Below are 12708 nucleotides of genomic sequence, written 5' to 3' on the forward strand. Positions count from 1 at the left end.
TTTCTCCGATCTGGTAGATCCAGGCGCGCTCCCGACGAACCCCAGAGCGTGCGTGCACGTGCGCTTTCCAGTCTACTTCTGGCCCCACAAGGGTCTTCTCTGCCCAGCTCCGCTCTACCTCTCCCCGCCCTTCCCCGCTGTGTTCGTGTAAGGTGGGAGGTGTGGCGTGAGCATGAGTTTCGGTGGACGTGCGAACTAGCGCGTCTGGTCCGCCTTCTCTCCGATAAATCTCTGCTAGTCCCGCCCCCGACTCCGCCCCCACTTCACCCCACCCACCCCTTCTGTCTGCTTCCCGGCCTCCCTCGTTCTCTCCTGCCGGAAGTATCTGAAAGAACTTCCGGGTAGTCTCGGGTCTGAGGCGGCGGCAGCTGCAGCGGCTGCTGCTGGGGCTGTTGAAGGGGGGCAGCGGGGCCAAACTGGGGCCATTCGCCGACGGCTGAGGTGGAGGAGGGCGAGGGAAAGGCTGCCGCGGGGCGAGGGAGCGATGTAAGAGGCCAACGCCCAGGTGAGGCCCGCTGGTCGGGTCGGGGAACGGAACCCCAACGATCCAGCCTCGTAGAGGCCTGGCCGATCTAGAGTCGGTTGGAAGTTGGCTCGAGGCCGACCGGGGATGGGGGTGGGGGCGGGGGCAGGGGTTTCTCCTCTCTCTGGCCTTTGCAGCTGCCTCTCAGCTGTGGACACGGAGTCCACGGTCCTTGCGGAACTTGGCCCGGCTCGGTGGGGTTTTTTGGGTGGAGGGGAGCAGGACTGCCACCCTCCGGTGGGGCAAGGACTGGGTGAGACTTGGGCCCTCAGCGGCCCGGGAACCTCTTGACTCAGAGGCCCTGACTCACTGGGCCCTCCGCCCCGACGAGGCCACCAAACACGGAGACAGCCCAGGGTGGAGGCAAAAGCTCTGGGGCTTCGATTTGGGACTGGTACTAATGTGTGACCTTGTTCAAGTCATCTACAATCCCAGTGGCTTAGTTTAATTTACAAAATAAAGGTAGTTAAGATAGTCTCTCAGGTTCCTTACGGCCCTAATGTTCCGTGATTTCGTTATTTTAAGAACTGTATGAACGCTTAGCTTGTGCGTGTGTGCAGTGTTCTTCCCTGAGTGGGATATGTAACGTTTGGTCGTGTGTGTGTGCCTTGTGTATGGGCATATTTCTTATATAGTAGAAGAAGCAGAGATTTTGGAATCAGAAGACCAAAGTTCAAGTTCCCACCTCTACTTGTTATTGCCTGTAACTGATCTTGGGCAAATCAATCCCTTTACTTACTTTGAGTCTTAGTTTCTTCGTAAGATACAAGAGATTGACTAGATTTTCTCCAAGGCCCAACTTTTGCTAATGATAGAAAAGTCTTTTCCACTGTCCATAAACGGAAAAGGTTAGTTCAGAACTTCTGACAGGGAGAGCTTCAGTTCCTGACACAAACTAGCTATATAAATACATAACAATAATGGGATAAGATTTGACCTAAGATTTTGAACCTGGGAGCTGCACTGGAAAAAGAGTATTGTGGAAGTTTATAACAGACATGGGACTTTTCCTGCCTTTAATGTGACTCGAAAGCAGAGAAGATAAAAGCTGAAAAATATTAAAAATTACTACCACCGTGTACATAGTGGAAATCAGTCAATCAATTTGGGACTTAGAATCAGAAGACCTCATCTTGTATCCCAGCTCTTGGATCTACCTGTAGTTTGACCCAGGATCAAGTCATGTAAGATCTTCAAAACTTTCCTCATCTTGGTCAAATGGTAAAATGCTTGCACTAAACTACTTCACAGGGACTGTTGTGAAAAAAGCACTTTGTGAATCTCAGTGCCCTATGTAAATAAATTATTATTCTTTTCCCTGTAGGATCCTAACATTTGGAAAGGGTCTAAGAGATCATCTATAGAAATTTGCTTTGGGGACTTGAATTCAATGCTATGTTTTATATTGATAGTCTTAAGAGGATTTGACTAAAAGGATAACTAATGGCATTACTGTTTTTAACCATATAGTTTCATTCAATATAATTATGTTAAATACTTATGGTATGCTGAACACTATTCCTATTCAGGGAGATATACAAAATTTGAGTTGGATATTATTTTTGCTCTAGTGGAGCTTCTAATTTACATGGGAGATAAAACCCAAATGCAGGTGACTAAAATGTGCAGTATATTTTACATAAAGATATGAGTGGTGAGAAGTCTAAAGGAAAAGGTCATTATGAATAGAAACTTCCCCAGAAAACTACCTCTCAAAGGGTTACCTTGGTGGCTCAGTGGATTGAAAGCTTGGTATAGGGACAGGAGGGTCCTGGGTTCAAATTTGGCCTCAGATACTAGCTATGTGACCCATTGCCTAGTCCTTATCACTCTTCTGTCTTGGAACTACTACACAGTATTGATTCTGAGATAGAAACTAAGGGTTAAAAAAAGAATATACACTTTTGAAATTATCGTCTGCAGTAATAATAACTTCAATCTCCTTAGCACATTAAGGTTTACCAAGTGCTCTCCTCAGAACTGTGTGAGATTGTTTATACCAAGTATTCCTGTCTTTATTGTACAGATAAAGAAACTAATATATGAAATTCATTGTGTTCATGTAGGTAATTCTGAATATATAGGACCTAATTCTTGTAAAACTCATATCATATATCAATCCATATTTCTATAGTTCTTTAAAGTGTTACAGATGTCCTCATAACAACCCTGTGAGATAGTTAGTACAAGTATTATGATCTCCATTTGACAGGTAAGGAGAATGAGAATCAGAGAGATTAAGCTGCTTGCTTTAACTATTAAATATTGGGACTAAGAGTTGATATTAGATCTCCCGACTCCAAATCCAAATCTTTTCCCCAGACACTGACTTTCCTAATGACTCAGTAAATATGAATCCTCAGCTTTTTGATAAATGTCACTGGGTACTACAAATAGTATAGGCAACCTGGAATGATTTGTGAGCATGGGAAATCGATTTTAACCTTCTTTCCCTCCCACAATCTTAGTTTCCTCCTCTGTGAAAGGGTAATAATAATGTTTGCATCATTACCTTCCTCATGGGGAAAGTATTTTGCAAGTGACAATGTGCTATATGCAGAACTTTACTACTTGCATGAATTTGGAGCTATTCAAAAGTGGAGTATGCTCTCTATCACTGGAAATCTTCAATTGGCTGCTAGATAACTTGTTGGGAATGTTTTAGAAGGAATTGTGGTTCAATTATAGGTTAAATTATTATTTCCAAGGTTCTGTACAGATCTGAGATTATACAAAACAGAAAGTGAGCTTATGATTGATAAAACTATAACATATTTTTCTTTAAAAAGAGGCTTTTGGTGGGCAGCTGGGTAGCTCAGTGGATTGAGATCCAGGCCGAAAGACAGGGGGTCCTAGGTTCAAATCAGGCCTCAGACACTTCCCAGCTGTGTGACCCTAGGCAAGTCACTTAACCCCCATTGCCTAGCCCTTACCATTCTTCTGCTTTGGAACTATTGATTCCAAGATGAAAGGTAAGGGTTTTAAAAACAAATAAAAAGAGGCTTTTGGAAGTTTGCTAACTTGCCATTCCTAATGACATAAATGTAGCTTTGCCTTTGATAACCAAGGCATTAATTTTATTTTGTGGTGGAGTTATATATATTTACCTTGAGTGCCTACTCTATACAAGTATTTTTAAATGGAAATCTTAAAAGTATAACAGAATCATAAAATCTCAGAATTGAAAGGGACCTAAACAGGAATTTTTTCTATACCCAAAAGTATTTGGTCATTCTGCCTTTACTTGAAGATTTCCAGTGAGAGGAAACCCATTCCTTCTGTGGACATTTCTAATTGTTGGGAAGTCTTCCTTAAATTGAGCCTAAATCTTTTATTGGTCCTAATTCTGCCTTTTGAGATGTAGCAGAACAAAACTAATCCAAGCCCTCTTCCGATTCTCTAAAATACTCATAGACCACTATAATATCATATCATAGCATGACCTTCAGGTCTTTCAACATGAAACTATCCTCTGGAAATCCTTAATTCTGTCTGTGTTCATCTTAAAATACATAAGTAGAATCGAATCTGTTCATCCCTTTGTAGTATGTCCAGGGACAATTACTACAGGATAACAATAACCTCCCCAGCAAGAAAAAAATTTAACTGTCTCCTGGGTCATTAAAATCTGCTGCTTCAGTTGAACCATTTACAGATTTGCTCTAGATTTGTAGATGCCTTTTTTAAACATCATATTCATTTCTGAATATACACTTCTCTACCCCCTATTCAGTAAACTTTCTCTTGTGTTACTATAGATTAACCATAGGGTCTTAGAATAGAAGCTGTACACAAGGTGGTTGACCAGAGGTAGATTTCTGGAAAAGTCAGAGGTACACAAGATACTAAATTTCATCTCATACAATTAACATGTTTTTTTGGCAACTTGACTTCCAACTTGCCTTCAAACTCACATATAGAATATTTTATATGGACATTATTATGAACAAACTTAGTATGTACAAATCCAATTTACAATGAGGCTACTAAAATAAAAGGTGATTTTTTTTGTTTCGCATGTTGCATTTAAAGATGAAATAAAAATTTATTTTTCACCTTTAGACATCATGTTAAATAAGCAAAGTAAAACTGCATATCTCTATAGTCAGTACCGTAAACCTTCCTTAAGTACCTATAAAAGCACTTAACGATCAAGACTTCAGTGGATTTAATGCAACAAAACAAAGTGAAATTCTGCCTATAACTTTCTCTCCCACGCAGTCTTTTGGGATTCAATGTAAAACTTTGCTTTTTGTTAGAAATTTTAGTAGAGCTTTGTTTTCCCAGCAAAGGAAATTTTGAAGTTGAAAAATGAATGTTTTATTACTGTACTGACATTCAAAATGTATACCATGGTAGGGAATAAGGATTTTGTTTTATGTTCTTTAATTTAAACTAGTAGTTGCTCTAAGAAAGCTCTTCAAAATGCCTTAATATCAGATTCAGCAGCCACAGTACTATCACTTTAACTTTTCTTTTTGAATCTTTAATTATTATGTTTACAAATGGAGATTTTATGATAGTGCCTATATCTTATGAAATAGTGAAAAGTTTCTAATTTTACTTTTTTTTATGCTTATGTACTTTGTATGGAGTTAGGAATGGTATTTCCTGCATTCTTGTTTTTAGGGCCGATATTCCTAAATTATATTTTGTTTTATATTTATTTGAGGTGAATAGGTGGCCCAGGGATAGACCACTTTTAGAAAGGCCTGAGTTAAAATCCAGCTTTAGATACTAGCTTTGCAACTCTGGGTAAGTCACTTGACTTGTGTCTACTTCATTTTCTTCATTTGTAAAATGAGAATAATAATAATAGCACCTACTTTTATGGGGTGAGGATATAATAAGATATTTGTAAAGTGCTTAGCTATTGTTTAAAGAGCTTTATAAATGCTATCATTATCATTCCTAACTAAAATTATCATTGGTTTTCTCATAATGATTTAGGATAAAGAATATTAACAGGGATGTGATCCTGACAAAGTATCACTGAGATTTACAAATAGTTTTATATAATAATAATTTTGTACTTTAATTTTATAAGCAAAATTTTTTTGCTTCATATTTGAATTTTATGAATGCAAAGATACACATTTTAAACTTCTACATACTGAAAATATGCAGGTGTCCCTTCCACATTGTTGGGGTTAGAGGCATGGGAATTAGGAGAATGGCACCCCCACCATCTGGAAAATACACGTAAAAATTTTTGGCCTTTTTAGTATCAGAGAAGTCTGATTTTTTTTTTCTTGTCTAGGGTGTTTCCAGTACCTTATTCTAAAGTTTGGATTAAGTATTTGGTCAAAGGCTATATAGTTTCTAAATTTTTTCTGTCATCTGCTAGCCTTCAAGGGTCATCTGTAGCTTCCACAAAACTCTTCCCAAATTCCCATTTAATTTGTTATGCCAAATGGTGATATATTGACACCAGGATTGGGAAAGTAGTGTAGAAGGGATACCTGTATATATAAAATACTAAAATAAAATGTTCTCTTTAGTTTTACATACATCATTGTCATTAAGTCTAATCTGAGAGCATCTAGTATAGCTAGCTCCTTATATGTAGTTACAGATTTAATAAATGTGTTGATTTTTAATTTGATACTTGGAATGTAGAATAGATTTTTCCTAAATATTGAAGTTTTAACAGTAGAAAGCTTATAAGGCAAATACTTCTAAAATTATAGTTTGTACTTATTGTTTACTATTAAGGTTCAGCTAACCAAAAAAGGATTAAGAAAAGCAAAGAATGGAGCCCCTCATTTTGTGCATTGGCTAAAGTTTTATAACTGTTAATAGTTTCATATGTTCTGATCATAGCCAGAAACCTACAAACAATTTTTTAAAGGATGGAGTTTATGTTTCTGCAAGGATGCACAGGCAGAAATAGAAAGTGAATAGAGGAACTCTTGAGGTACTCTTAAATTCTTTTTGACTACTTTTTATATCTGTAGTATTTTTGTTGGTAACAACACAATAGATAACACTATTGTTTGTTTATATGAATTTTTTTGGTAACAGCCAGACATTTTTATTAATGATATAATAGAGTTACAATCCGTGCAGTTAAGGGTACCCACACTAGTGTGATCACATAGACTCTCAGAATTGGAAAAGATCTCAAGTATCTGATCCAGCCAGGAACCCCTCCATATATACCATGTTCAATAAGTAATCATTCAGTCACCATTTGAAACCTCTAGTGATAGAAAAACTGCTACTTGCATAACCAACTCATTCTTCTTTTGGATAGCTCTCATTTTAAGGACAATTTTCCTTGTATAGGATTGAAATCTGAAAATTTCACCCGCTGCTTCTTATTATGCCCTTTGGGGATTCAAGAAGCACATTTCCTTGAATTATTGAAATTTAGCTATGAGAACCACTCTCTCACGGATAGAACTTTGTAAGATATAAGGTAAAAATATGCCAATATGGCATTCACATTTTACTAATATAAAATAGCTTATGTTTTCTTTTTCATTCATTGAGAATAGTCATCAAAGTTTGTCCAAAGATTCAGCTTTTTTGGTTTCAGCCCTGGCCTAGAAGACCTTTTCTAAATTTCATAGTTTAAAGTTAATTAAAGTTTTGGTAGCCACTTATATTTTGAACTGTACAGTTAATTGGTCTTTTACTGAAATTCTAGCATAATGTTTCATTAGTGTTTTGAAGTACAAAGTCTAGCAGGTTTTATTGTTCATTCCTTTCAGTCGTTTCCAACTCTTCATGACCCCATTTATGGTTTTCTTGGAAAAGATACTGGAGTGGTTTTGCCATTTCCCTTTTCCAGCTCATTTTATAGATAAGGAAAGTAAAGCCAATAGAGTTAAGTAACTTGCCCAGGGTCATACAGTTAGTAAGTGTCTGAGGCCAGACTTGAACTCGGATATTACTGATTCCAAGCCAGGTGCTCTATCTGCTTTGCTTCATAGCTGTCCTGTCAAATTTTACTAGAAACTTTATATATGGGCCTAATGATGCACTGCAGGTCTGTTGTCTAAGCACCAATCTTACTAAATTCTGGGAAGCTCATCACTAGGTTATTTGGAGATTGAAAGGTTTGTGGGGGGTTTTTTTGTTCTGTTTTGTTTTTTCCCCCTAGCAATTCTCAAAGATTTGGGGAGGATTGTAATCTACATTAGTGGAGGGAAGTGAGTGCCCATTACAATGAAATTACAGATCTATTAAGTATTGGTTGTTGATAGCTATCTGCACTTTGAATTAGAATATGACCATTTCACTGGAGATTAAATCTTTTGGTTACCTGGTATTTTTCTATGAAACCATGAAATAATTAACATTTCCCAAGGTATATGTTCTGTATTCTAATACTGTGGCTATTTTTGTACATTTTTCCACCAATCTTTAAATTTTCTTTTGGAAATATGGCTTCAAGAACATCCATACCAAATTATCATCATCAATTGAAGAAAAGACAGTTTGTAGGTCAGTAAAAAGTTTGACAATTCTGCTTATCTGTATTACACTGTTGCTTTTTAAAATAGGTCTTATAAAAATTTGTGTTTGGGTAAAATTTGAGTACATAGCTTCAGATGTGCTTGTATTTCCTTAACCTAGTGATAAGGTGTGCAGTAGGAGGAACTGTGAGTATTGTAAGTGTGAAGATGGGATTAACTCTCCCCTAGCTGTTTTTCTTTAGAAGTGCATACATCCAACTTATCTGCTCTCTCTCTCTCTTCTATTTCCCTCTTATCTCTAAATATTGTAGTTTCCTCTTAGAAGGTGCAATATTGTATGCACCTGTAGTTAGAAGATTTTTAGGGGTACAAGATGATTATGTCAAATGATCCATTGGGTAGACTAGTCTCCCAAAGGATCACAGGGAGAATTGTGTAGTTGGAATTAAGTCTCCCCTAGCTATTTTTAGATTTAATCACTAGAAGTGCATACACCTAGCCTTAAGTAAGGAGAAGGTCTGTGACCCATGTGTGTTATAGTGGATGACAAATCAGAAACGACTGACTGCCCCCTGGGCAGTCCTAAGCAAAGCTAAAGCTAAAATTGGCCCACGTAAAGTGGAAGAAATGCACAGGAAGTGACACAAAGAAGCATCTTTAAAAACAGTTGCAACTTCCTGTGAAGGGGTTGTACACAGTTCTTGGCAGTTCTTCGAGCATTTTCAAGGTTTGTGGAGGATCTGCTTCATGGACCTGGGACTTGGATCTTCCCTTAGGACTACCTTTTCCTGGTTTTTTTGGAGGTACTAGCCTCTGAAGAAGCCCCTCGTCTTGGAGGAGGCCTCATGGCTAGAACCCTTGTTTAATTTACCTCTGGACCCCCATTTACTGGGGCCTCCGAAGCCCAGCTTGGTTTGGACCTGGCCAGAGTAATTGTCTAATCTCTCTCATTTCCCTTACTTTTACTCTTTCTCTTTTTGTAAATAAACTATATTAAAAAGTCATCCTAACTTGAGTAACATATTTTTGGCAACCACATTTTTATATATTTAGTCCAACCATTAATTTTAATCCTTATATAAGTATGGGGAGGCCAGTTTTGGGATAGGACCAGATAGACACATATCAAACCATTAATGTCTTATAAAATTTGACAATGGTGAAAAACTCATCTTGGAAGCTACTGTTCCGAAGTAATGTATATATCTGTATTATGCATATAGATGATTCCCAGACAAAATTCAGTAATTCCCTTTTATTCTTTCCCTTCTGTTTCTCCCTTCACTTAACTTTCCCTCTTCAAATGTCAGATCTTCTGTACTTGTTATAGGATATCACCATTCTCTTAGTCACTGAACAAGTCATTTTGACTTTTTTTCTGCCCCCCACATTTAATCAGACATCAAGTGTTTTTGACTATGTCTCTGCAGTAGCTCTTATGTCAGCCCCTTTCCCTTTTAATCTATATAAACTTTTCCATGATGTTTGGAAGAGACTTTAGGGATTATCTCATACTGTTTTCTCATTTTACAAAAGAGGAAACTGAAGTCCAGAGAGAGTGACTTAGGCAGGGAAATAAGGGGTAGGGTTAGCATTCCACATGAATTTGTGGCTTTTAAGACCAGCTCTTTTTTTTTAATCATACTGCCTTGCTAACTCATCAATTCAATGCAACATGCATGTTTTAAACACCCATTCTGTGAAGGACAAAGATGAAAAACTGTGCAGTGTCTATCATATTTACAAGGATCTTTCGATGATGGTCATAATATTAGTTAATCCATAGTCATGGTAGAAAGAAAATGTATGTACAAGTAATTCTTATGCAAATTAACATGATAAGTGCATAGGAGATTTTCAACAGAAATGAGAGATTTGAGGATGAGGTAGTATCCCTTCTAGGTAGAATAATGAGGGTGACATTGCAGAGGAAGGACATGCCACTTGAACTGAGTTTTGAAAGAAAAGCATGATTTTAGCAGGCAGGAATATAGAGGAAATCTCTTCTGGGCATGGGGAATGACTTGGCCAAATCCACAGAGGACAAGATGAGTTAGTTTAGTTTGGTGACAGAGGGTCTTGAAAGCAAATTTAGATTTGATATGAGGAAGAACTCCTTACCTATTAGAGCTATCTAGAAGTGAAATAGCCTGCCTTTGGAGGAAAGTGGTTTTTTTTTTTGCTAAATAAAAGACCAAATAACTGGCTATTTGTGGCATTTATTAAACATTTAATATGTGCTGTACAATGTACTGTTAATACAAGGGTAAAAGCAAAATAGTTTCTGCCCTTATCCAGCTTCCATTATTTTGGGGAAAGATAGAGATAGTAAGTACATATATACAAATTACCTACAGGGTAATAATATTTTGTGAAGAGGCACTAGGAACTTGGGCATTTTGGAGAAATTTCATGTAGAAAATTTCATTTGAATCAAGTATAAACGGAAGCCAGGGATCCTGAAGGGTAAAGATAAGTGGCAAATGTATTCCAGGGATTGGGGATGGCCCAGGCAAAGGGATGGAGGCAGAATGTGATATACAAGGAACAGCAAAGTGCCATATATAAAGAACAATTAGAAAGCCAATCTGAAAGATATTTTGAACAGGACTTGTAAACAAATTGGATATGGGGAAGAAGAGCAGAATAAATTGGAAGTTGATGACACATAGGTTTCAAGTCTGGGTGTCTAGGAAGACGGTGTCCTTCAGTTTAAGAGGAAAGTTAGGAAGAAGAAATAGCTTGTGAAAAGTAATTAATCCCATTTTGGACATGTTGAATTTAAGATATTTATGGGTTGTCCAGTTTGAGATGTCCAATAGGAAATTGTGGATATATGTGATCCTCATAGAGGCATCTAGGTTGCTCAATAGAAAACTTAGGCCTGGAGTCAGGAAGGCTTGAGTTCAAATCCTGCCTCAAACTCTTAATAACTTGGTGACTCTGGGCAAGTCACTTAATCCTTATCTGCTTCAGTTTCCTCCTCTGTAAAGTGGGGATAATAATAACACCTTCCAGGATTATTGTGAGGATAAAATGAGATATTTGTAAAGTGATTTGCAAACTTTAAAAGTGCTATATAAAATGCTTTGTCAGTTGTTTTTCACTTGTTTCTGATTCTTTGGAACTCCACCTGGGGTATTCTTGGCAAAAATGCTAAGAATGGTTTGTCATTTCTTTTTCCAGTTCATTTTATAAATGAGAGCAGGGTTAAGTGACTTGCCCAGGGCCATAACTAACAATAAGTGTCTGAGGCCAGATTTGAACTCAGTAAGAACAGTTTTCCTAACTTCAGGCCCTGTATTCTATCTACTGTTCTATTTAACTGCCCCATAACTATCATTATTGTTGTTGTTATTATTAGATGTGAAGACTGGAGGTTAGAGCTTCATAAGTAGATCTAATAATCATCCAGAGAGAGATGATAATTGAATCCTTGGGATCTGATGAAATCATTAAACAAAACAGTAGAGAAGAGAAAAAGAAGTGGTCTCAGGGCAGAGTAGAAACACCAATATTTGGGTGTGCTTAGGCAATAAAGATGGAACTAATAGATATGGAGAGACTAAAGATTAGAAGGGGTATGATTGTGGGGGCAGTCTTTTAGAGAGGGCGAGGAGACAGAGTCAAGGGAAGAGATGTTGGTCTTGGTGAGGAAAACTAGCTGTTTGTTGGAGAGAGATATAAAGGAGTAGAGAAGGAGAGAATGATGTCAGGGGATTGTTACATATAGAGAAGAGAGGAAGCCTGTGGCTAAAGGACTTGATTTTCTCATTAAGGAAGGAGGCAAGTTACCCAACAGAAAGGGAGGGGGTAGTATGAGAGGCAGGGGGGTGGGGGTTGGAATAACTGTTACAGTCCTGTTGTGAGTGGGAGCAAGAAGCAATTATAGAGAAGTTAAAGGATTATCTTTTGTGTATGAAGGGCCAAATTGAAATTGTTTGTGTTATATCTAATCATCATGGTTGCAGGACTTTCCAACTGTTCAATAGCACATGAAAAAGAACAGAGGAGGCAGATAGATAGGGGTCTGGCAAACCATGAATGGCAACAAGATATAGGACAGGGAGTCAAGACTACAGATATTTTAGAGTTGGGGAAAGAGAAGACTGAAACCAAAGCAGTGATGATTAGCCTAGAAAAGTACTTAGGTCTAGAGCAATGAGAATTCATAGTGAAGACAGTGAGTATGTTTAGGAGACCTAGAGCATAACATTATGATTGGCTAAAGAAATTTCAGTTTTTTTGATCATGGAAGCCAAGCACTTGTACTGGTAAGATTACAGTTACTATTTTGGGTTGTAACTGAAATGGAGTGAAGGAATGAACTGTGGATACTCAGTTGATTGAGGATGGTTAGGATGTTTAAGAGATTATCAGCCTGTATGCTGAAGTCCCTTAACATAAGAGCAAAAGTATGGTAAGGCAGACTGTGGTCTTGGTACTTTATTTCTTGAGAAAGGAAGGAGAATAACCTTGGAGTCAGTAAATGACAGTCATCAGAATTTTGATTGGGTGACTAATGCCAATAAAAGTGAACCTCAAAGGAGTTTGCTGGTTGGCTTTTGCCACCAGGAGAATCTATAACTGTCCATGGGTAACAAAGAGTGTTTGACTCCTACTTCAGGATCATTGGGTTATATAGCATATGAGAAAAAATGCAACCAGTACCTCAAAGAGTGGTCAGGAATAGTATCAAACAGAAGATATTAGGAGGAGCACAAGAGAAAAAAGGGCAAAGAAGGAGGGGGAAGTTTTTTT

The 12708-nt window shown here is 37.9% G+C and overlaps 1 protein-coding gene across 3 annotated transcripts in view; it reads left to right on the top strand.

Moving 5' to 3' along the window:
• The first annotated feature begins 327 nt into the window (after window positions 1-327).
• Window positions 328-12708, top strand: part of ZBTB43 (zinc finger and BTB domain containing 43) — a 30462-nt gene continuing 18081 nt past the window's right edge. Inside the window, exon 1 of one of the 3 annotated variants that reach the window (XM_007474665.3) lies at window positions 328-505. The gene's annotated coding sequence lies outside the window, so the exon portion shown is untranslated. The remainder of the gene's footprint in view (window positions 506-12708) is intronic. The other 2 variants (XM_007474664.3, XM_007474663.3) reach the window with 2 other exon arrangements.

The sequence above is a fragment of the Monodelphis domestica genome, chromosome 1, assembly GCF_027887165.1.
Source record: "Monodelphis domestica isolate mMonDom1 chromosome 1, mMonDom1.pri, whole genome shotgun sequence".
Classification (NCBI taxonomy): Eukaryota; Metazoa; Chordata; class Mammalia; order Didelphimorphia; family Didelphidae; genus Monodelphis; species Monodelphis domestica.